The sequence below is a fragment of the Salmo salar genome, chromosome ssa04, assembly GCF_905237065.1.
Source record: "Salmo salar chromosome ssa04, Ssal_v3.1, whole genome shotgun sequence".
Taxonomy (NCBI): Eukaryota; Metazoa; Chordata; class Actinopteri; order Salmoniformes; family Salmonidae; genus Salmo; species Salmo salar.
The window spans coordinates 54,034,473-54,061,014 of record NC_059445.1 but is presented as its reverse complement, the minus strand read 5'-3'; the positions used below and the strand labels follow the sequence as shown (position 1 = coordinate 54,061,014).

Below are 26,542 nucleotides of genomic sequence, written 5' to 3'. Positions count from 1 at the left end.
AAATCCTCCCTATTCACCAGGAGGCTGGGAGGAGGACACTTGTGGTGGTGGAGTGGAGTGTATTGTCACTGAAAGACACTTGTCGTCACAGAAGGACTCCTCCGCCTCACAAATAGTCAGTGTGTTAACAAGCCCACCGTCTGCTTGTCCTACTCATTGTTGTTTGAATGAGGACTAAGGGAGAAACAAAAACAGCAGCACACATGGAGTCCTTTAGGAGAGCGGTTGCTCTTTTAGTGATCATCACACTACGGTGTCTATAACCTGATGGGCTACACATCACTGCCGATGAGCTTATCACACATTCTTTAAAATGTCATAAAAACTGTGCAAATATCAAGAACAAAATAATAATAAAATAGTATAGAATCAGTCAAATGTATACTCCCATATTACTAAATACATATTACGAAATAAACGTACAAATTAACTACTGGTAAATATATATTTCACCTTTACCCTTTAACTGAAGAAAAAAAAAATTACTAATGGTTTTCATCAGCCTCAAGAATACATTTTTAAAAGCAGTATTGCAAGGCAGACAATTCTCTCTCATTTTCTGAACAGACATAATTACTACAATCGACAGATCTTAATTTGATCACCTTGTTGCAGGAGAACTTGTAGTGTATTTGAGGTTTAAAAAGTTAGTAATTTCCACTTTGACTTGCTTTTCCCTTACAAAAAAAATAAAAATAAATAATTGATCAACCCTTACAAAAATGTCCATTAATTATAATCCACATTTCCTGTTGCTGCAGGATGATTTTCCTACTGTAGCGATCTGGCTCATATTAAGATCCTACATCTGTATATAATTTCTCGAAAATTGGGTTTCTCCGATGAAAAACGGATAATATCTGTATTAAAAAAATAAGTGATTATTTTTTATTATCTAGAGTGTGAACATGATTTTGTTTGATACATGGGAGAATAGAATGCAAATTAATGTTTGAATAAATAACAGTTTTCTCAGCATGTGATTCCACATTGTTTGAATAGTGAACTATCAATTATTATAAAAAAACTAATCCATATATCACATTTTAAAATGTAAAAAAACAAACAAGTGCTCAAACATAGTACACACTGTCTGAATCTAACAGTTGTGTGTAACAGAGTAATATTAGTAGCCGATCGGGCATTTAATCCTGGAGGACAAATACGGCATATCCACCGAGACCAATCTCATTTAATGGAACCCCTGCTGCTAGATCCTACTGAAATCGTTCAGTCTGGAGACTTGTACTTTGTATGAAAGAAAAACATAAGAAGGAAATGCACTACAATTTCATTAGAGATGGAGTTCCTGAAATAGGATAGCAATTTACAGATAATCTCATTGTATTATCTAAAATGTAAATAAAAAACTATTTATTTATTTTCGATTTATAATGAACCATGGAACTGAATGAAATAACATTTCTGAGTTTATACAGTACATAGGATTGAAACATGCTCATTCATTTACCTAAAATGCTCTCTTGGTTTTAACGGTAACCTCAAGACTGCCATATTCTTATTTATTTTTTAAACCATAGTATGTATTGGCAAGAAGCCTAGGAAATTGTACAACTTTTTACAATTGAATAATTTGTGTTTCAGTTTTCAAGAAATATCACTTGGTAAAACTGAGTGCAATACATTATTTTTTTAAATTACAATATAAATCAAATACCCAACATCTAAACAACAAATAGTCAAATGATTCATATATCTGACAAAAATAAAACCACTTCAAATTGGTCAGTATTTTAGTACTGATTCATTTTGTTGGGTGTTAAGGTGGTAATAACTACCTGGGTGGCTTACAGTGAAAACTTTAAACCAATCAAAATGCAAATTGATAAGAAGACCGCTTAATAAAGGGAAATGCCTCCGCTTAGTCAAGGAGAATCATGGTCATAGGGCTATACTGACAGTTTGGGTGGGCAACCCACGAAAGATAGAGAGAAGGAGGAGGCGAAAGGATACGAAATGACAGAAGAGGACAAGTGTGTGTGTGTGTTTGGATTGGTGTGTGTATGTGTGTGTGTGTGTGTGTGTGTGTGTGTGTGTGTGTGTGTGTGTGTGTGTGTGTGTGTGTGTGTGTGTGTGTGTGTGTGTGTGTGTGTGTGTGTGTGTGTGTGTGTGTGTGTGTGTGTGTGTAGCGCTGTTGGAATGTGCTTTCCTTTCAGCTGTCCCCTGATCCGAGGCCGAAGGCGGCCAGTGTCTTTAAGCCAACTCTGGGTCAGCCAAAACACTGGCTGCCATTCATGACCACATCAAGTTGATGTGAGAATCTGCCCTCCTTTGCACTCCATTTCCATATGAAAGCTAAAGAAACCGCAGGATCCCTGCAACAGGGAGGCGACGCAGGGAGAGAAAACACTCACTCTCTCTCCTGGGTACTATGTAGCTCACAGAGCACAGACACCATGCACCTCCCTGGCTCCCACATCATGTGGATGGCCCTGACATATGCACATCCAAAACAGCAAGCACAGGCACATACACGGACATGCGTGCACGAACACACACACAAAAGGTCAACCCCATTGTCAGCACAGCAGCGTGTGAATCAAAACACTAATGCATACACACGCGTAGACTCGCAGACTCTCATAGGAATACACGAACACACACACACAATGAAAATTCCACCCAAACTGCACCCCCAGCACCAGCATTCCGCTAGACAAAGAGTGGAGCCAGAGTGACTCTACAGCGAGGAGCAGTAGCAGCACCGCGACTATAGCGACACACACTGATATTCCAAACAGTCACACGTGCAAAATAAACACAAACAAACGGAGAACAAGAGCAAGGCAGCGGTGAATTGTAAGAGACAGAGGAGAGAAAATTGGAAGTAAAGAACAGTGTATGTACTGCATACCCTGAGTCTCCTTCTGAGTCCTCTCTCTCTCTCTGCCACCAGGCATGCAGGCCATAGACTAGCCCTACACACCCCCGCCACACCAGCACGCCATCACGGGTGTGTGTGCATGCGTCTCTGCTGGACACGGGTCCCCTAACACACACACCCACCCCTTCTCCTATTGTCCTCGCCCAGCAGGGTGGGTCTGAGATAGACCTCCAGTGGCTCTGTGTACTGTTTGTCCCTTGAAGGTGGACCTGGACTAGAGGTACGAGGTAATCTATTACCAGGGAGGGGAGGGGGAGACCTGACCTATAGACCATATGGAGATTTGGGGACAGTTGGAGTTTGGGAGTTGGGACAGGGGTGAAAGGGGAGGAGCAGTGTAACTGTCTCTTCCAGGACGCCTCTGCTCTCACAGACACACACACACACACACACACACACGCGGGCGCACACAAATAAACAATTATGGATATACACTTGCTTGCATAAATGAAGAGATTCACACACTTGGACTGGCCATAAGAAACACATGTCGAAGTAGAAAGCTCCCCCATGCAGAGACAAGAGAGATCAGCCTGCATGGCATATGACCACCACTGAGCACAGTGCACAGCCCCCTCCAGCCTACCTCCATTTCTGGATCAGAGCACACAGCAAGAGCAGAAGGCACACACACGCACACACACACCCTGATGTATTGGATGATGCATCCTGGCTGGGAGACTTATTCTAAGTTCAACTTCACGTATAAAAACATAGAGTAAAGGGAAAAAAGCAGGGATAAAAACAATGCCCTGTCTCTTGTTGTCCAGAACATTAGCAAGGAAAATGTTATAATGCACTAATGGTGTTTTGCTGATTGTCCTCTCAATCATTTATTCAGGTCATCAACCATGTCAAAGATTGCGTGGAAAAGGTGACGATGTGCTCTGCTTGTCTCATGGAGGGGCTATAGCGCTGGGCTCTAGCTGGCCTGTATGGCAGTAAACAAACAGAATGGAGCAAAGCAAAAAGCACTCCACTATGATAACGTCGCAGAGTGATTTGGTTATAAACAAGCTGGGCGCTAGCTAATTGCGTTCATATAAAACGGTAAATGAGTTTCTGCGCTGAGCGCCTGGCGGGAGTTACGCTCTTCTCCTACATCTCTGCTCTTTTTTCCTCTCTCTCGCTTTCAAAGCAGACCAGGCTCCATCCACACCTGCTTTAGTCCCATGCGCACAGAAAGAAGAGAGAGACAGACAGAGAGACAGAGAGACAGAGAGAGAGAAAGGAGGAGAGCGAGAGGGAGAGCTGCTGCTTCTCAGAAATTTTGTTGCTGCGCATCATTGGCACACTGTGAGCCTTGTGTGTGTTTTCTATTTAGGAGCCAATCAGGATGCCAGGTTATTGCTCTTAGTATCCCCTCCTGGTAAGGAGCAGAGGGAGGACAGAGACTCATTAGGACTCATCATCAAGAGGCTAATTTCTTCTGCTTAGATAAATCATTGAGTGTAGCTAATGGCTTTACTAGCTGCTGCAATGCATGCCCCCAATACATACTGTAGCGTCATTCTAGTAAATAGCCGATTTGCCAGTGTAGATATTAGAACACAGCAATAATGTCAGGACTGTGACAGTGTACTTTCTGTGACAGTTTTACTGTGAAGAATGTTAATGTACTTTTTCTTCTATGATATTGATATGTTGTGACAAACTGGGATTATGCCTTCCATTATTCTAATTCTTATTCTGTGATACTGATACACAGTGATAAAGTGATATTGTATATTTGTCTCTTCAGTCTCTCCCACCTGGCCACCTGTAGGCCAGTCTGTCTGCTGTATTTACACTGGGGTAATCACATAGGGATCTCAAACAGATTGGGTGTCTTATCTACAAAGGTTCTTGTTCTTGCCTGGATCAAAAAGCTGCCTACCAAAGAAATGAGTCAAGTCTGATAAAATTTGCCCGTTTATACAAACCTAATCAAAGGAAAAACACACAAAAAAAAGACAAAAAAGTAAAATGGAGCAGTGGAGTTTTGTGGTGAAAGAGTTACAAAACACAAATAGAATAAGGCCTGTGGTTTTTATCTGTTGTTTGTATAGTGTCCTGATGGCCCAAACAGTGTGGGTCCTAACCAAGATTCCAATCGTTTCGTTCTGAACAGAACCATTATTTGTTTCGTTATGTTCCACTGTTCCGACCAGCAAAACAAAAGTTCTGAACCGGTTTGAACCCCCCAAAAATACTGGTTTATATCATTCCTTTCTGTTCCTTTTAAACCTCTGAAAATGTATATATTATTTTACATTTATCTCAACATTAAATTAGTCCACCAATCAGTATGGATAGAGCTGCTTGCTATGGAACGGGCAAGCTATAGGCCTAGTTCTTTACATGCATTGGACAAACTAGCGTAGGGCATGAGATGCAACTGAAATGTTGTGGGTGGAAGAGAGGGAGGAGGAGGAGGCTTGAAGCGCTGGGTATCTTGTTATGACATGCATTATCTGAATTAGGCCCTCAGAATTATACCTACGGAGGAGCGGCTTCTATGGAGGAACCTTCGATGACTTTGAAATTCCTACAGTTAGCTTAATGTTGGACCAGCTAGCTAGCTAACAAGCATGTGTGTACAGAGACGCACCAGAATAAAAATAAAAATACTTCTAACATTTTTGTAGTTAATAAATCCAATGTGAAACGTGATAACTATAGTATCCTTAACTAGCATTGAAAAGGTTAATCCATTCTTCAAATTAATAATCTCTCTCCCTAATTTCTGGATCATTCTTGTAACGTCACTAGGCTACAGTTGCCTATGTTTCTGTTTCGGAGGGGGAGGGGCAAGTATTCTACACATGCACACACACAGGCAAATATTTTCAGCTGGCAGGCAGACACTGGAATATGTTTCTGAATGACAAAGTGAGGCGCTTTGTTGTGTTTTTTGTGGGACTGGAAAAAAATGCCCGAAATGTAAAACATTATTAACCAGTTCCCATGCTTTTAAAATAACAGTTATGTTCCAGAACAGTATAGATCACTTTAGTTCCCGGTTCTGATTCTGTTCCTCTAAAAATGCCATTATTTTCCGGTGTTCGGTACTGTTCCCTGAACTGGTTCTAACTCCTGGTCCTAACTAAGTCATACAATAACTGCTGCTGCGGCCCTCTGTAGGTAGCGCTTCTTTCTGCCTCTTCTCTCCTCTGCTCTGCCAGCTAGACAAACACTGAGAGAGAACATGAAATCATCCCTCTGTCATCCGAAAGATATGTTCAAGGCTTACAGTTCGGCAGGTTCAAACTCTGGCTACGCGCATGAAAGCTAATGTTAAGTCACTGAGACAACAGATCCCTCATACTGTACGTGCCACTTTTTTCCCAGTCGTCCCGCCACCATCCCGCTCAAACAGACCTTGGCAGTCATCACAAGGAGATCATGTTACTGATTGGTCTGAGGCTTTTGAGCCCCCTTCCCCCCTCCCCTAAGCCGCCCTTCTGACCCTCCACCCTGCCAGCCCCCCATATGTCTGGTGACAGGGAGCGTTAGAAGGCTCACCCCTGCTGCAGTCTGGCCAGGCTGGACTGTAAGTGAGCACTGAGCGAGCACAATCTGTCTGTCTCCCTCTTTTCTGTCTCCCTCTTTTCTGTCTGTCTGTCTGTCTGTCTGTCTGTCTGTCTGTCTGTCTGTCTGTCTGTCTGTCTGTCTGTCTGTCTGTCTGTCTGTCTGTCTGTCTGTCTGTCTGTCTGTCTGTCTGTCTGTCTGTCTGTCTGTCTGTCTGTCTGTCTGTCTGTCTGTCTGTCTGTCTGTCTGTCTGTCTGTCTGTCTGTCTGTCTGTCTGTCTGTCTGTCTGTCTGTGTGGACCCAGTGAGTAGGGCAGATGTTCTGACTTTCTGACTACCTGTCTGTGTCTAAATGGCTGGGGAAGATGTTCTCTCAACGCTGGCTTGTCGAGCTGGGCCCTCCACTGTAAGTGAGACCAATCACAGCCGGGGTAAACAGTGACAAAAATCTCTCTCCCGAGGAGAGCGAGGTAGAGAGGAGACATCAATTTTCCCCATCAGCCACCACCCCTCTACGCCAGCCTTTCATAAAGTATGGGTCGCGACCTACGTCGCGGACCTGTTAATGGTGGGTCACCACGTGTCAGAGTAAATGTATAATTATTTATTTAATTACTGGAATTGATTTGGCCAAGTGCAACTTCGCTCTCTGTTCAGTGTGCTCTCTGCTTAGAAGCGATGTCTTTGCTCTGCTCAGTTTGGCAGCTGCACGAGTGGGGGGAGATGCCCGTGTGCTTTGCGGTTTACCAGATCTTTTTTCGGCAGTTTTCTTGAAGATCACTCCGCGACCCACACGCTGCAGCGCTGTCGTTCAGCAGCAGATGATGCGCCGTCGTTCAGCAGCAGATGATGCGCCGTCTTTCAGCAGCAGATGATGCGCCGTCGTTCAGCAGCAGATGATGCGCCGTCGTTCAGCAGCAGATGATGCGCTGTCGTTCAGCAGCAGATGATGCGCCGTCGTTCAGCAGCAGATGATGCGCTGTCAGCCACTGACTTGTTATTCCCACTCGCCATCACTCACTGCTGTCATCAAATGGACTCAAGCTAGCCACATGTTCTGACTGAGCTCAATCGTCATGAAACGCAAATACAACGATTACTATCTCTCTTGGTTTCATACAAACTGAGTGCTTATTAATGAGTCACTCAAAACAAACAAACTAAAACAACACGTCCTGACCAAACATCCACAGCATGACGGTAAACCCAGGCAGTTCTTTCAGAACAGGGCAGAATGCTTCAGGAAACAGTGCTTCGACAGTGGACGAGTAAGTCAACTAGCAAGGCATTGTTGTCATTTAAAAAAAGGTGATGATAAACAGAAATAAGGGAGTACTATCTCTCATAGTAGTAAGTGTGAGTTTCTCTTTCAAACAATCCCCTTGTACACAGCTAATAGCTAGCTAACTACTGATAGTGCAACACTAAGTAACAGTACATATGAAGATTAAAAATGATCAGGCCTTACTGTAGAAATTATTGTTGAAAACAAGTCTAGGTTGGAACTGTTGCTGTTAAAATACAAGCAATCATTTTTATTCTCAACTGCAATAAACTGATTGAAGCCATATGCTTTTTGAGGAAAACACTCTCACACAGTTATGGGTTGCTCATCTACAGGAAGAAGCGGTCTCCTGCATGACTGAGAAAGCAGTAGATGTTCTGATCCAGTTTGACACCACATACCTATGTGAGTCAGGGTTCTCAACTCTGACCTACTTAAAAAACACAAGTACCTCAGTGTTGCACTGTCAGAAATTGAGTCAAGAATAGACCTGCTTGTTGAAAACTTCAACCAGTTACACACCACTCATTAGGACTGTGTGTATGTGTTTTCTGGTCTGTGATGTGATCAATCAGTTTATTCCAGTTCAGAATAAAAAAATATTTATTGTATTTTAACATTATTTTTTTCAACTATCCTTTCTACAGTAAGATGTACAGTAGGCCTGATCATTTTTCATCTGTACTGTTACTTACTGTAGGGTTGCACTATCAAAAGCCTCTGTGTGTGTTCTGTTATATATCTGTGTGATGTGATCAATCAGTTAATTCCAGTTCAGAATGAAAATTCTTTATTGTATTTTAACAGCAACAGTTCCAACCTATCCAGATATGTAAGAGTGTTTTTTAATGGGGAAAAGTATGAATTGCTTTTATATGGGTATTTCATTTCATTTCATTGTTATTTGTTTTTGTCTATATTGCATTTGTTTTATGAATAAGGGCAATGAAATGTACCGACATGTACTTATAGTTGCACGTTTTCACAAGCTTGGGTCCCAGAAAAACACAGAATTTCTCATTTGGGTCCCAGGTTGAAAAAGTTTAAGAACCCCTGTCCTACGCAAACGGATTTCATTACACATGCTCACGTTTACACACACACACGCATGCACAAAAAACACACACACAGTCAATGTCACACCATTCAATGGCAAACACCAGGAAATGATTTGGACAGACATGCTCTGCCCAGTGAGTAACAGACTATAATAAGATATTGTTTCAGCTCTCCTTTAAAAATACTGGTCATAACCACTACATAAACAAACCTATCATATGTGTTTTATTCAGTCATCATATAAAAATAAATAAAGAGAGTCGCACACTCTACATATACAAACTCCCAGTAATTTATTGGGTAAAACACCAATGTTTTGGCATCACTGTGCCTTCTTTGGGCGTTTGTATATATGTATATAGATTGTGCGACTCTATTTATTTATTTTTATAAATTACAATTAACTCGCCGATAGTCAGCACCTCCACACTAACTATCTCATGTGTGCCCCAGCTCAAGCGTTTTACTTTTCACTCATCATAAAAGAATGAGTTTTCACCAGGTTTCTGGTTTTGACAGGAAAATACAGCAGGAGAGCTAGATAGAAAAAAGAGAATGGGGAAAAACAGGAGTCTTCCATTTGGCCCTCCATCTAGCCTATTCATTGGCTCTGTTTAATTCCTTTTGGGACGCATAATCCTTTCACGTTCAATGGCAAATTTAACAGTCCCAAAGGCCCACGCACCAGACTGATCAATAGAAAACCAGACAACTAATTACTGCGCACACCACGCCCTTTCTCGCCCCCTCTCTCTCCCCCTCTCCCTCTCTCTCCTGCAGCTGTAGGGTTCATGCACAGAGAGCAGCAGCCAAGCAGTATTAGGTTTCCACTTCCCAGATCTCCCTTAAAAGCCTCTAAACCTGTCCCATAACATCCCTTCAGTCACAAACATACGTAGAACACACACGCACGCACACACACACACACACAGACCATCACAAACATTTCAAAAACAGAAAATACATATTTTTTGTTCTGTGTTCTGATTGAGTGGGATGTTCACATTTCTCTGGAATTAAAATGTACCCAAACCGTATAAGATGCTTAAAATTAACCCCAATTACCCATTGATAGTATTACATTTAGTAGTAACTACTAGCTAGCTGGACAATAGTTGAGGGGATAATCTAGAAACAATAGCAATAATGTTTGTATCCTCTAGCTTTACTACCATAAAATAATCCCGTAATTTATAGCTCATTGTAATAGATTTTTATTTATTTTTGTTCACCTTTATTTAACCAGGTAGGCTAGTTGAGAACAAGTTCTCATTTGCAACTGCGACCTGGCCAATATAAAGCATAGCAATTCGACACATACAACAACACAGAGTTACACATGGAATAAACAAAACAGTCAATAATACAGTAGAACAAAAGAAAACAAAAAGTCTATATACAGTGAGTGCAAATGAGGTAAGTTAAGGCAATAAATAGGCCATGGTGGCGAAGTAATTACAATATAGCAATTAAACACTGGAATGGTTAATGTGCAGAAGATGAATGTGCAAGTAGGAATACTGGGGTGCAAAGGAGCAAGATAAATAAATGAATAAATAAATACAGTATGGGGATGAGGTAGGTAGGTAGATGGGCTGTTTACAGATGGGCTATGCACAGGTGCAGTGATCTGTGAGCTGCTCTGACAGCTGGTGCTTAAAGCTAGTGAGGGAGATATGAGTATCCAGCTTCAGAGATTTTTGCAGTTCGTTCCAGTCATTGGCAGCAGAGAACTGGAAGGAAAGACGACCAAAGGAGGAATTGGCTTTGGGGGTGACCAGTGAGATATACCTGCTGGAGCGCGTGCTACGAGTGGGTGCTGCTATGGTGACCAGTGAGCTGAGATAAGGCGGGGCTTTACCTAGCAGGGTCTTGTAGATGACCTGTAGCCAGTGGGTTTGGCAACGAGTATGAAGAGAGGGCCAACCAACGAGAGCGTACAGGTCGCAATGGTGGGTAGTGTATGGGGCTTTGGTGACAAAACGGATGGCACTGTGATAGACTGCATCCAGTTTGTTGAGTAGAGTGTTGGAGGCTATTTTATAGATGACATCACCGAAGTCGAGGATCGGTAGGATGGTCAGTTTTACGAGGGTATGTTTGGCAGCATGAGTGAAGGATGCTTCGTTGCGATATAGGAAGCCGATTCTAGATTTAATTTTGGATTGGAGATGCTTAATGTGAGTCTGGAAGGAGAGTTTACGGTCTAACCAGACACCCAGGTATTTGTAGTTGTCCCCTGTATTCTAAGTCAGAGCCGTCCAGAGTAGTGATGCTGGATGGGCGGGCAGGTGCAGGCAGTGATCGATTGATTAGCATGCATTTAGTTTTACTTGCGTTTAAGAGCAGTTGGAGGCCACGGAAGGAGAGTTGTATGGCATTGAAGCTCGTCTGGAGGTTAGTTAACACAGTGTCCGAAGAGGGGCCAGAAGTATACAGAATGGTGTCGTCTGTGTAGAGGTGGATCAGAGAATCACCAGCAGCAAGAGCAACATCATTGATGTATACAGAGAAGAGAGTCGGCCAAAGAATTGAACCCTGTGGCACACCCATAGAGACTGCCAGAGGTCCGGACAACAGGCCCTCCGATTTGACACACTGAACTCTATCAGAGAAGTAGTTGGTAAACCAGGCAAGGCAATCATTTGAGAAACTAAGGCTGTCGAGTCTGCCAATAAGAATGTGGTGATTGACAGAGTCGAAAGCCTTAGACAGGTCGATGAATACGGCTGCACAGTAATGTCTCTTATCGATGGCGGTTATGATGTCGTTTAGGACCTTGAGCGTGGCTGAGGTGCACCCATGACCAGCTCTGAAACCAGATTGCATAGCGGAGAAGGTACGGTGGGATTCACAATGGTCGGTAATCTGTTTGTTAACTTGGCTTTCGAAGACCTTAGAAAGACAGGGTAGGATAGATATAGGTCTGTAGCAGTTTGGGTCTAGAGGGTCACCCCCTTTGAAGAGGGGGCTGACCGCGGCAGCTTTCCAATCTGTGGGAATCTCAGGCGATACGAAAGAGTGGGGCATGCTTATTTAAGATGGTGAGGAAGGCACTTTTAAAGAATAGCCAGGCATCATCTACTGACGGGATGAGGTCAATGTCATTCCAGGATACCTCGGCCAGGTCGATTAGAAAGGCCTGCTCGCAGAAGTGTTTTAGGGAGCGTTTGACAGTTGGCAGACCCATTACGGATGCAGGCAATGAGGCAGTGATCGCTGAGATCTTGATTGAAAACAGCAGAGGTGTATTTGGAGGGCGAGTTAGTTAGGATGACATCTACGAGGGTTCCTGTGTTTACGGATTTGGGGTGGTATACGAGTCATTACTTAATAAATTGTTATACCGTTGTTGTAAATGCTCAACTAAACTAGTATCATTATGGGGCAAACGCTGGTAATTATGTCAGAAGACAACAACTGGAAAGTGAAAAAAAAAGGGTTAAACCAAACATGACACTCATTTCTACCCTAGGGTAATTTATTTATGGTATGATCAAGGCATTCTATTTTTTGTCACCGAGTTAGCCCTATAACGATTCAAAATGTCACCGTTGCGTTAGAGAGTAGAGATATTTTATGACCGCAAGAATGATATTTTCTGCGTGTTTTGAATTTACAGTCAAAATGGCATATTCTTTTAGAACTATAGCCTTTAAAAACATTACTATTCTACATTTTGGCACACTAAAAACAAATGATACCATCACTTTTTACTCAACAATTGACATCCATACTTTATCATGGATGGGAAGGGATGGGAGTGCTTTCCCCCTGGCCTGAGTAAATAGCCTGTCTGTGAAAAAAAGGCTCTGTGCTAACCCAACCCCATGTTGTGCTGTGTCTGATGGACTGCTAGTGGTGGGGGGGGGAAATCGATATAGTTACATGTCGCAATTATTTTGGACGACATTATATTGATACTTTGACTCAAAGTATTGATTTTTTTATGTAATAATCGCCGGTATTTTTTATGTAATAATCTCTGGTATTTCTTTTATGTAATAATCTCCAGTATTTTTTTACGGAATAATCTCCAATATTTTTTTACGGAATAATCTCCGGTATTTTTTTAACGGAATAATCTCTGGTATTTTTTTATGGAATAATCTCCGGTATTTTTTATGGAATAAGGTATTTTTAATTCTATAAATTTGTACTCCATCTTCTTTTTAGCCAGCAGGTTTGCAGCACTTTTATTTCCATGTGATCAAAACTCATTTTCTCATGCTCTCTCTTGTCGTTCTGCAGCAGACATACAGTGAGAAATATGTTTGGAACACCAAATCTCAATATCGAAACGCAATACATATCGTATCGGTGCCTAAGTATCATGATAGTATCGTGAGGTCTCTGGCAATTCCAAGCCCTAACGACTGCTGTCCTAACTTTATAGCCTTATTTTAATGTCTCCAGTCATTTCTATCCGCCAGGCTTTGATCATGACCCTACATCCCAGTCTCTCAGCACTCAGTAGCAGACTCCCTAATATGCCAGTGGGGTTTAAAACCTCGCTCAATTAAGATCACTTTTATTAGACAATGGGACGAGTTAGCCTCCTGCTGACCTGCAAGGGGCAGTCCTTTGTCTCACAGCTAATGTTGGCCTTAGCATATTGTGCCTGCATTATCCTCCACCCCTCCCCCCACACACACAAACTGACTGCACCCCCAAGATGGAGACAAAAAAATGGTATACAGTTGAAGTCAGAAGTTTACATACACCTTAGCCAAATACATTTAAACTCCGTTTTTCACAATTCCTGACATTTAATCCTAGTTAAAATTCCCTGTCTTAGGTCAGTTATGATCACCACTTTATTTTACAAATGTGAAATGTCAGAATAATAGTAGCGAGAATGATTTATTTCAGCTTTTATTTATTTTATCACATTCTCGGTGGGTCAGAAGTTTACATACACTCAATTAGTATTTGGTAGCATTGTCTTTAAATTGTTTAACATGGGTCAAACGTTTTGGGTAGCCTTCCACAATAAGTTGGGTAAATTTTGTCCCATTCCTCCTGACAGAGCTGGTGTAACTGAGGCAGGTTTGTAGGCCTCCTTGCTCGCACACACCTTTTCAGTTCTGCCCACAACATTTCTATGGGATTGATGTCAGGGCTTTGTGATGGCCACTCCAATACCTTGACTTTGTTGTCCTTAAGGCATTTGCCACAACTTTGGAAGTATGCTTGGGGTCATTGTCCATTTGGAAGACCCATTTGTGACCAAGCTTTAACTTCCTGACTGATGTCTTGAGATGTTGCTTCTATATATCCACATAATTTTCCTGCTTCATGATGCCATCTATTTTGTGACGTGCACCAGTCCCTCCTGCAGCAAAGCACCCTCACATCATGATTCTGCCACCCCCGTGCTTCACGGTTGGGATGGTGTTCTTCGGCTTGCAGGCCTCCCCCTTTTTCCTCCAAACATAATGATGGTCATTATGGCTAAACAGTTCTATTTTTGTTTCATCAGACCAGAAGACATTTCTCCAAAAAGTATGATCTTTGTCCCCATGTGCAGTTGCAAACCATAGTCTGGCTATTTTATAGCTGTTTTGGAGCAGTGGCTTCTTCCTTGCTGAGTGGCCTTTCAGGTTATGTTGATATAGGACTCGTTTTACGGTGGATGTAGATACTTTTGTACCTGTTTCCTCCAGCATCTTCACAGGTTCCTTTGCTGTTGTTCTGGGATTGATTTGCACTTTTCGCACCAAAGTACATGAATCTCTAGGAGACAGAACGTGTTTATTCCTGAGCGGTATGATGGCTGCCTGATTCCATGGTGTTAATACTTGCGTACTATTGTTTGTAAAGATGAACGTGGTACCTTCAGGCATTTGGAAATTGCTCACAAGGATGAACCAGACTTGTGGAGGTCTACAATTTTATTTTCTGAGGTCTTGGCTGATTTCTTTTGATTTTCCCATGATGTCAAGCAAAGAGGCACTGAGTTTGAAGGTAGGCCTTTAAATACATCCACATGTACACCTCCAATTGACTCAAATGATGTCAATTAGCCTATCAGAAGCTTCTAAAGCCATGACATAATTTTCTGGAATTTTCCAAGCTGTTTAAAGGCACAGTCAACTTACTGTATGTAAACTTCTGACCCACTGGAATTGTGATACAGTGAATTAGAAGTTAAATAATCTGTTTGTAGACAATTGTTGAAAAAATTACTTGTGTCATGCACAAAGTAGATGTCCTAAGTGACTTGCCAAAACTATAGTTTGTTAACAAGAAATTTGTGGAGTGGTTGAAAAATGAGTTTTAATGACTCCAACCTAAGTGTATGTTAACTTCCGAATTCAACTGTGTGTGTGTGTGTATATATATATATATGGTGGATTTATATATATATATATACTGCTCAAAAAAATAAAGGGAACACTTAAACAACACAATGTAACTCCAAGTCAATCACACTTCTGTGAAATCAAATTGTCCACTTAGGAAGCAACACTGATTGACAATAAATTTCACATGCTGTTGTACAAATGGAATAGACAACAGGTGGAAATTATAGGCAATTAGCAAGACACCCCCAATAAAGGAGTGGTTCTGCCGGTGGTAACCACAGACCACTTCTCAGTTCCTATGCTTCCTGGCTGATGTTTTGGTCACTTTTGAACGGTGGCGGTGCTTTCACTCTAGTGGTAGCATGAGACGGAGTCTACAACCCATACAAGTGGCTCAGGTAGTGCAGCTCATCCAGGATGGCACATCAATGCGAGCTGTGGACAGAAGGTTTGCTGTGTCTCTCAGCGTAGTGTCCAGAGCATGGAGGCGCTACCAGGAGACAGGCCAGTACATCAGGAGACGTGGAGGAGGCCGTAGGAGGGCAACAACCCAGCAGCAGGACCGCTACCTCCGCCTTTGTGCAAGGAGGAGCAGGAGGAGCACTGCCAGAGCCCTGCAAAATGACCTCCAGCAGGCCACAAATGTGCATGTGTCTGCTCAAACGGTCAGAAACAGACTCCATGAGGGTGGTATGAGGGCCCGACGTCCACAGGTGGGGGTTGTGCTTAGAGCCCAACACCGTGCAGGACGTTTGGCATTTGCCAGAGAACACCAAGATTGGCAAATTCGCCACTGATGCCCTGTGCTCTTCACAGATGAAAGCAGGTTCACACTGAGCACATGTGACAGACGTGACAGTCTGGAGACGCCGTGGAGAACGTTCTGCTGCCTGTAACATCCTCCAGCATGACCGGTTTGGCGGTGGGTCAGTCATGGTGTGGGGTGGCATTTCTTTGGGGGGCCGCACAGCCCTCCATGTGCTCGCCAGAGGTAGCCTGACTGCCATTAGGTACCGAGATGAGATCCTCAGACCCCTTGTGAGACCATATGCTGGTGCGGTTGGCCCTGGGTTCCTCCTAATGCAAGACAATGCTAGACCTCATGTGGCTGGAGTGTGTCAGCAGTTCCTGCAAGAGGAAGGCATTGATGCTATGGACTGGCCCGCCCGTTCCCCAGACCTGAATCCAATTGAGCACATCTGGGACATCATGTCTCGCTCCATCCACCAACGCCACGTTGCACCACAGACTGTCCAGGAGTTGGCGGATGCTTTAGTCCAGGTCTGGGAGGAGATCCCTCAGGAGACCATCCGCCACCTCATCAGGAGCATGCCCAGGCGTTGTAGGGAGGTCATACAGGCACGTGGAGGCCACACACACTACTGAGCCTCATTTTGACTTGTTTTAAGGACATTACATCAAAGTTGGATCAGCCTGTAGTGTGGTTTTCCACTTTAATTTTGAGTGTGACTCCAAATCCAGACCTCCATGGGTTGATAAATTGGATTTCCATTGACTATTTTTGTGTGATTTTGTTGTCAGCACATTCAACTATGTAAAGAAAAAAGTATTTAATAAGATTATTTCATTCATTCAGATCTAGGATGTGTTATTTTAGTGTTCCCTTTATTTTTTTGAGCAGTGTATATATATATATATATATGTAAATGGTTTCTATCGATCGATCGATAGATAGCCATTTACGAATGTACCCCCTGACTACAACACGTCCACCCCTACTTCTGTCTGTCTGTCTGTCTGTCTGTCTGTCTGTCTGTCTGTCTGTCTGTCTGTCTGTCTGTCTGTCTGTCTGTCTGTCTGTCTGTCTGTCTGTCTGTCTGTCTGTCTGTCTGTCTGTCTGTCTCTCTGTCTGTCTGTCTGTCTCTCTGTCTGTCTGTCTGTATGGCTGGCCCATCAAAAGGGTGGCCTGGCGCTGAGGTGGTTAAAGAACCCCAGCCGGTTTAAAGTGGTCCAGAGGCTAGCATCATGTGGCTCACACCATTCAGCCAATTGAGACAAGCTCCCATTAGATTGCAAACAAGGAGGACGAGCTCCTGTCAGCTCCAAAGACGAGAAGACAAATTGCTCCATGATCTCTTGACCCTCAAAAACAGGGCACCAGTCCAAAACAAACTGCTCTTAAACTGATGAAAATGTGGTTTATCTGCCAATTGGAGATTATGTAAATCAGCAAGCATACAGCCAGAGAAAAAAGATCAGCACTTTTCATAAATAAGGTGTCGGAATCATCAGTCTCTTAGTCTGGCCCCAATCTCTTTTACTAGTGGTGAATGGCTGAATAAAAAAGACATTTGTTTGAGAATTGGGGGCATTGTGGGAAAAAAATACCCCCCCGCCTCGCTCTCCCTTTCTCTGTTTCGTGTCAGTCAGGAGAGCTGGATAAGAGACAGTTCAGTGGTGAAGAGACACGCAGTATCCATCGCAGACATGACATCATTCTCTTTAGGACCAACCCGATGGGGGCCGTTAGTGGGAGAGCTCTATTATTTGCAGGTCCAATAATACAAAAGGCATGCACACGTGCGTGTGGGTCTGCACATGTGACAAGTGTATTGCATATATTTGATGGATTTGGATTCTCTATTTTCCAATACAATTGACAGACATACAGGACCAATTTCTTCCAGTAAATAGGGAATATGGGCTTATAACGTACAGTGGCAAGAAAAAGTATGTGAACCCTTTGGAATTATCTGGATTTCTGCATAAATTGGTCATAAAATTAGACCTGATCATCTAAGTCACAACAACAGACAAAGACAGTCTGCTTAAACTAACACACAAATTATTGTATTTTCTTGTCTACATCGAACACATAATTTAAACATTCACAGTTTAAGTTGGAAAAGGTATGTGAACCCCTAGGCTAATGACTCTAATTGGAGTCCGCTAACCTGGAGTAAAATCATTGAGACAAGACCGGAGATGTTGGTTAGAGCTGCACTGCCCTATAAAAAAACATCACAAAATTTGAGTTTGCTATTCACAAGAAGCGTTGCCTGATGTAAACCATGCCTCAGAAGACCCAAGGTTAAGAATTGTTGACTTGCATAAAGCTGGAAAGGGTTACTAAAGTATCTCTAAAAGCCTTGATGTTCATCAGTCCATGGTAAGACAAATTGTCTATAAATGGAGAAAGTTCAGCACTGCTGCTACTCTCCCTATGAGTGGTCGTTCTGCAAAGATGACTGCAAGAGCACAGCGCAGAATGCTCAATGATGTTAAGACGAATCCTAGAGTGTCAGCTAAAGACTTACAAATATCTCTGGAACACGCTAACATCTCTGTTGACGAGTCTACGATACGTAAAACACTAAACAAGAATGGAGTTCATGGGAGGACACCACGGAAGAAGCCACTGCTGTCCAAAAAAACCATTGCTGCACGTCTGGGGTTCGCAAAAGAGCATCTGGATGTTCCACAGCGCTACTGGCAAAATATTCTGTGGACAGATTAAACTAAAGTTTAGTTGTTTGGAAGGAATACACAACACTATGTTTGGAGAAAAAAAGGCACAGCACACCAACATCAAAACATCCCAACTGTAAAGTATGGTGAAGGGAGCATCATGTTTTGGAGCTGCTTTGCTGCCTCAGGGCCTGGACAGCTTGCTATCGTCGACGGAAAAATGTATTCCCAAGTTTATCAAGACATTTTGCAGGAGAATGTAAGGCTATCTGTCCGCCAATTGAAGCTCAACAGAAGTTGGGTGATGCAACTGGACAACGACCCAAAACACAGAAGTAAATCAACAACAGAATGGCTTCAACAGAAGAAAATACACCTTCTGGAGTGGCCCAGTCAGAGTCCTGACCTCAACCCGATTGAGATGCTGTGGCATGACCTCAAGAGAGCAATTCACTCCAGACATCCCAAGAATATTGCTGAACTGAAACAGTTTTGTAAAGAGGAATGGTCCAAAATTCCTCCTGACCATTGTGCAGATCTGATCCGCAACTACAGAAAATGTTTGGTCTTGGTTATTGCTGTCAAAGGAGGGTCAACCAGTTACCCACCCTGCACTGTGAATGTTTACACGGTGTGTTCAATAAAGACATGAAAACATATAATTGTTTGTGTTATTAGTTTAAGCAGACTGTGTTTGTCTATTGTTGTGACTTACATGAAGAGCAGATCACATTTTATGACCAATTTATGCAGAAGTCCAGGTAATTCAAAGGGTTTACATACTTTTTCTTGCCACTGTATATATGATATGTACAAGGTCAAATCAATGAGGGTAATGATGCTCAACATTCACATTTGGTCATGTGGTTGCACCCGCCTAACTTTGACTCATTGGACCTGCTTCAAAGATTACATTAATACAAATCAGTCCATACACAAAATAACTCCTAACACATTCAAACCATGGCAACATACAGTACACTACTCAATGCGCTCTCTTTTTCCTGCTGTTCTGAGAAAAGCCTCTTTGGGCCTTAGCTCCTGTTAGGGTCTCGGGCTGGTGTTTTCATCCTGAATGGCACCTCTGTCAGTCATGTAGCAGCTAGCTGTTTGCGGCAGGCTAGCAGCTAATAAAACACTGGGACTAATTGAGATTTTCCTTCCATTCCCCACTAACAGCAATAGGGCTAATTTACTGCCTGATGGGAGGCTGAGACTGAGTAACCGGTCACAGACAGACGGACAGGGGCCAGACAAGTTATAGACAGACAGATGGCTAGCTATGGCATAAAAAACAGACATGAACTAAAACATTTTTTTTCTTCTTCCACAGACAGAAACAGACATACCTGGCACAAGATTTAGGCTATTTCAAAAGAACAGAATACCCTATTTTGAGTTGACTCTATAGGCTATTATACTAAATATCTATCTGAGGTTCAACTTCAAGGCAAGGGGATCATTTAAAACTATTTTGATACTCACCTCATGTCTAGATTATATGAATGAGAATGTTTGTTTTGAAATCAGTATTTGTACATCTCTCCCATTGTTCCCATGTTCAATCAAAAAAAATTGGTCTGAGAGATTCACAAGACTATAACATTGGAATGTTATGCCCTACCCTGGCTGGCGAGGACTGCCCTACCCTGGCTGGCGAGGACTGCCCTACCCTGGCTGGCGAGGACACTCAAGTGAATACTAATAGGCACACAAACTAAAGAAGATGATTTTTGCATTTTATTAACTTAAGATTCTCACCAAGACAGACAGACAGTCCAGACAGAGAAACAGTAGACTATGCATTGCACAAGAACAGTATAGGCCATTTTAAGAGATTTAAGAGAATTAATGCAAATGTATGCGGCTAACGAACAATACCTAGGCCCAATCCATTACCTTTGAAACTATCCTCTTTGAACGGCTAGATCTGAATAAATGGGTTGGATGGATGGCTTCGACTGTTCAGTAATCGAATTGCAAGTCCTTCATATACTAAGAACCCAAATAATATGCTTAAAAAGACCTTGCACTGCTACCCTCAGGATTCATTATTCTTAAAGGAGGTCAGAACGAGCAACAGGGACATCACCAGAGTTTCATAACCAGGGGCTCAGCCCTGAATGGCCAGGGGCTGACGGGGGACCCCCAAATCATTGTATTTGCAGGTCTGAGAAAGAAATAGCCTTTTCTAAAATAATTTCCTGCAATTCTACATCATTTTACATGACTGGAGACATTACAATAATATTTAATACCCCAAATGATCAAAATGACTCTGACATACTGAGATCAATAAAACAGACGATCCCATGTCTTAAATGCAACCAATAGCATAGGCCAATGAAAAGAGTGGATACACAGATTGTAGGGCTACAATATGTGGAGGAAATTATAGTCCACTAACTTTCCATTGGCACTCACTTATCCAAGGTCCTGGTGACATCCCTGACAAGCAATGGAAACTGAATTTATCCTCTCTGTGCGTCAAAAAAATATCTTGGCACTTGAAGGCTACACCTACAGACAGGTACGACACTTCCATCTTACAGTATATAGGCCTAGGCTACAATACTTGTAGCCATACATGATTTAATGAAAAGTAGTAAACATACACATCTAATAACAGACTAATAAACACAATCAGGCAATAGTTACCGTAAACAACATTGTTTCACATTCTTTAATAACCGACTCATAAACACAATTATGCAATAGGATACAGCTGTCTTCACAGCTTCCCCAGCACTTCACAGCTTCCCCAGCACTTCACAGCTTCTGGGGAAAACGCAACTTATTGTAGCCTTACACAGAGGAAAGAGTAGCGGAGGAAGGAGTTCGCTTCTGCTGCAGTGTTCGTGGTAAAATATCACACGTTGTGGTGGTGCTTCGGGTACAACACAGGTTAATAAGACACTCACCGCTACCGGACGCAGGTAAAATAATTCTATCTCCACCAAAACAGCCAGAAATAAATCAATCTGCCTTCACAAGCTTTGTGGTTATTGCCACTGTGTTTCCAGAACTTAGATGAAGCCATTCTTATAACAGAAACGCACATCTCATTTCCCACCCAGAATAGCTGGACGAGGACAGAATAAAAGCAGAAAGCCATGCGATGAGAGAGAAAGAAAGAAGTAGAAGTAGTTGTATGACTGAAGGGCCTGTAATGACTTCATAATCAGGCCTCGTTAGGGAAGGTGTGTGATTCTGCTACTTCAGGAGATAGTGACCTACATGCCCAAAATAGAGAACTATATTCTGTAGAGGTCACACTTTGTGTGTATTTATTTTTAAAAAGTGCAGGGATAACAGACAGTCAAGGCCCCTGATGTATCTCCTCGCTTCATACAAACACTTAAAGTTTGCACCTGAAAATAATAAAATACATCTATCAGTGACAACGTAAAAAGTGGAGCCCAAAATCAAATAATGCTAGCACTAGTCTCTGCTACTCTCCAGTTTATTTTTTATTTTTATGCCAGCGGCCATGTCCTGAAATACCAACTTACACTGGAGAAAGCAGTCCATTAACGGCTGTCAAAACACTTCATGGACAGACACTCAGAAGAGCGAGAGCGGAGAGGGCGAGAGAGAAAGAGAAAGGCAGAGAGAGACATAGGCAGGGAGAGAGAGGGGGGGTGAGACACAGAGAGCGAGGCAGAGAGAGCGAGGCAGAGAGAGAGAGAGAGAGAGAGAGAGAGAGAGAGAGAGAGAGAGAGAGAGAGAGAGAGAGAGAGAGACAGAGAGAGAGAGAGAGACGAGAGAGACAGACAGACAGACAGACAGACAGACAGACAGACAGACAGACAGACAGACAGACAGACAGACAGACAGACAGACAGACAGACAGACAGACAGACAGACAGACAGACAGACAGACAGACAGACGTGAGTGAGTGAGTGAGTGAGTGAGTGAGTGAGTGAGTGAGTGAGTGAGTGAGTGAGTGAGTGAGTGAGCTAAAACACCCCAGAGACGGCCCTTCAAAGTGAGACCGAAACATCAAAGCAGTGAACACAAACCTGTACCTGAGTAGCTTGGGGCAGTTCAGTCACTCACATCACGTGCTGTTTCACCACAGTAGCATTGAAGAGAACTCCCTCAAGGAGGCTAGCTATTCCATGTACACGTTAAAGAAAGTCGCTGTGTCATTCAGAGTAAAATCTACTATAACGCCTATAATATTGCTAATATTTCACATTAAAAAGCCTGTCTACATATCAAATTAGTTTTGAATTGTAATAGCGCCCTTGATATAGTCTAATGAGAAGTTGGAAGAGCCAACTCAACCTGTTTTTATATTTCTAATCAGTCAAACAAATCAGATTGATTGATCCCTTAGAGAGGATAGAGTAATGCGAAGAATCAACCCGTTATTATATTTGGAAGTTAAACAATGTCACAAGCTAGGTTTCAATCCAATTGGCGACAGATTTTCATGCGAATATTCTAAAATCTGCATAAAATATGGACATTTTCTCACCAGTGGTGTGTTTCCACCAAATGGACTTGTTGCAGATAAAAATCAGCGTTTGATGGGTACTGCACACAAAATGTACTTTTTCGCTTAAGTTTTCATGTAACTAATACAAATCGAAAGTTCAATGTGTTTCCATCGTATTTTCAACTCTACCGATAGTTTTGTCACAAAAACTGTTGCGTTAAATAGCAAGTGCCTCCTCTGGTCTTGGCACCGGCACTCTAGCCAACAGCTCGCAGATACAGTAAGGGTAGGCTGTGCAGTTGCCTAGTCTACATGATTAAATTATTATGGATAAGAGCGAGAATATTTGTATTTGTCAAACGGCAGTAAAGCATCGATCATCATGTCACCAGAATAAGACCCTCAATATTTATTGGAAAGCATCAAGCTCATACCGTGTACTTTCACCACCCTGTGAACTTATTTCATCTGTATCCTAATAAACAGCATGGTTTCCCCGAGTCGTAGTGGGAGGACCACACACCATATCACCGCGTGACTCCAAATTTACTTCGATATGAAGTTTATTTTATCAATATTTGCACATAAATGAGTTTTCCGGCATAATACATTTTACAGAAACAAAAAGATCCCACTATGTCGAATGCACAAATGATCTGTCGGCATTTATAAAATTACACCGAAACTTCCTGTCTCCATCACAATTGTCATTATTTTTTTTTAATACGATATGACTTTACTCATGGTTAATATCTTATGAGTTACAATATGTAAAACATATCTTGCCGGTGTAGAGGCATTTTTGCATTTTTAAGCCAATTTCCTGCAATTCTACAATTTTCTCCATGGAGTTGAGTGAAATCTTAGCAATTTGAAAGATAATTTCCTGCAATTCTACACATTTTTCCATGTAGCTGAGACAACATTTTACAGTTTTAAAGCTAATTTCATGCAATTCTACATATTTTCCCATTGAACTGAGAGAAAATGTTGCAGTTTTAAAAGCTAATTTCCTGCAATTCTATGCATTTCCACATTGCTAATACTTTGTTCTTATGCTCAAACATAATAACAGAATCAATAATAATAAATTCAATTCTCCATGTCCAGCTTTTATTTTGGTGATTGTTAGTTCTCAAAGATCATATGATTAAAAGATACCTAGGTATTTTCTACATACTTTACCTGATTTTAGTCATTTAAGTTTACAATGGAAGTGTTCCCCCCTGAATGAATGGTAAATAATGATGAGTGAAAAAGTTAGTATGTCTTGGGGGTATGATAATTGTGTCTATCTAACTCACCATTACAATAGGTTAGCATTTTTTTTGGGGGGGGGTATGATATTTATGCCTCTAACTTTCGTCACTCATCATTATTCGCGATTCATTCAGGATTATATGTAATCATGGTAGCATCCACATGAATGTAGAAGTGTTTAGAAACATTCAATTCTTATTTAGAATAAAAGTGACTCCAAAATGACACAATACATGATTTACCATTCATTTCTATTGGGCACAAAATAATCTCAAACACAACCAAAACAAACAGCAAATGCATCCAACAAATGTGTAGAGTCACAAGCTTGATATAGTCATTGCGTGCTATGAATATGGGACCACTTTGTTTTTTACCTCTTTAATACACATAAGTGAAATTGTCCCCAATACCTTTGGTCTCCTAAAATGGGGGGAACTATGTACAAAAGTGCTGTAATTTCTAAACGGTTCACCCGCTATGGATGAAAATACCCTCAAATTAAAGCTGACAGTCTGCACTTTAACCTCATAATCATTGTATCAAATCCAAATAGCTGGATTACAGAGCTAAAACAACATAAAATGTGTCACTGTCCCAATACTTTTGGAGCTCACGGTAGATTACACTGTTTGGATTTAGGTGGCCCGAAAAAACACATAGGCGGCCCGATCAAGGGGCCCGACAATGGCAGAAAAATCCCTGGAGATGAACCACAAACAAAGTGCCAAAAAGCAGCCTTTCAGCAACCTTTTCATTGAATCAAGATTTATGGGGCATACTAGCGGTGCAGAGCCTGACAAATTCTGAATTGTGCCTCTGTCTGTGGACAAACAGTGAAACCACACACTGAAAACTGCATACTATCAATTAGCTCCACGAGCTACGACCACAATGAGCTACAGTTGAGGCTCACAGTCATTTCCAAGTTTAAGTCAGGCACATGCTTCACTAGAACGAGCAAAGTCCCACACGAAGAAGACAAGCAGCACTTTTGCTGAGTTTATGCGTTTGTTCCTGACAATTATGAATTTGGTTTGTTTAAACACACAACCCCCCACAAACATTCCCTTCCCCCTCCTACCCCATCCTTGCACCCCCCTATCTTCTACCTTGACCCTCCAGCACCATTCAAAAGCACAAAGCACTCTTTGTATACTGTAACACTGCAATTCAAATGCATTGATGCCCACTAGAGACAGACAGATGCTCATCAAAAGTAGTCAACATAGAAATGGAAAGATTGAAAAGTATGATAAAAAATAGAGATAATAAAGAAGTACAACATAAAGAACAAAATAATAATGAAGAACAAGAATAGGAAGCATCAGTTCGTAGCCTGCGCATTCCTAAGAGCACAATTAGGTGTGTAGGTAACTTTTCCACAGAGTAAGAGAAAGAAGGAGTGAGACAAACACTCACCACTATGCAGAACAGAGCACCACATCCAGCGCCAGGAGGAAAAAGATTCCCCTCTCTCCCTCCTCGGATCCACTCCATGTTTCTGAGCTCCCATATGGCGGCCCCCACCCCCACTCCTCGGAAAGAGAGAGAGAGAGAGAGAGAGAGAGAGAGAGAGAAAGAGAGGGGCGGTAGTCCCGTTGTGTGGATGGGGAGGTGCAGAGGGGGAAATCGGCTTTTGCTCCCTCCGTGCAGCTGTGCAACCCCATCAGTATCTTCACAAATCCAATCCTCTCCACCGTGTGTGTCTGCGGCACAGTGGAAAAAGCCAACGGAAAAAAAGTGATCCCCTTACACACACACACAGCAGCCCAGAGAGAGTGGGAGAGAGAGAGAGGAGGAAAGAAAGAAAACAAGTGTCAGTGAGAAGGCCGTGTCAGCTGGAGAATAATAGCAGGTTTAAGTTTTCGCTGTTTCCTTAAGTTTGTTGAAGAACGAGGCAAGAGCCTCCAGGCAAGGAAACAGCACATAATTCCTGACGGCAGAGACTTCCTTCTCTCTCTCTCTGCTAATAAGCCTGGCTGCGAGCCCCTCCTCAGGGCACTGGAATGTAAAGGCCAGAGTTTCAAGAGGCCCAGTTAGACCTCAGAGTCACTGCACCGTGACCCAGGGATCAGACACAGCCAGCAAGTGTGAGTGAGTGAGTGAGTGAGTGAGTGAGTGAGTGAGTGAGTGAGTGAGTGAGTGAGTGAGTGAGTGAGTGAGTGAGTGAGTGAGTGAGTGAGTGAGTGACGTGGGAGGGGGTTGAAGTGTGTGGGGGGGGGCAGTTTTGCCTCATAAGATCACATAACCTGACCTAGAGTCACTTAAAGATAAAGCTCTTTAGTTACTCTCACAGCTGCAGTGGTAAATACTAGTAGCATCACTCACATGGTAATAGC

The 26,542-nt window shown here is 42.3% G+C and overlaps 1 long non-coding RNA gene across 3 annotated transcripts in view; it reads right to left on the bottom strand.

Annotated features, from left to right (window-relative positions):
* The window catches only part of LOC106603548 (uncharacterized), a 101,597-nt gene that overhangs the window by 66,780 nt on the left and 8,275 nt on the right, over positions 1–26,542 (bottom strand). For 2 of the 3 annotated variants that reach the window (XR_006769644.1, XR_001328432.2), the window contains exon 2: positions 25,623–25,951. This is a non-coding gene — a long non-coding RNA (uncharacterized lncRNA). The remainder of the gene's footprint in view (positions 1–25,622; positions 25,952–26,542) is intronic. The other variant, XR_001328433.2, reaches the window with a different exon arrangement.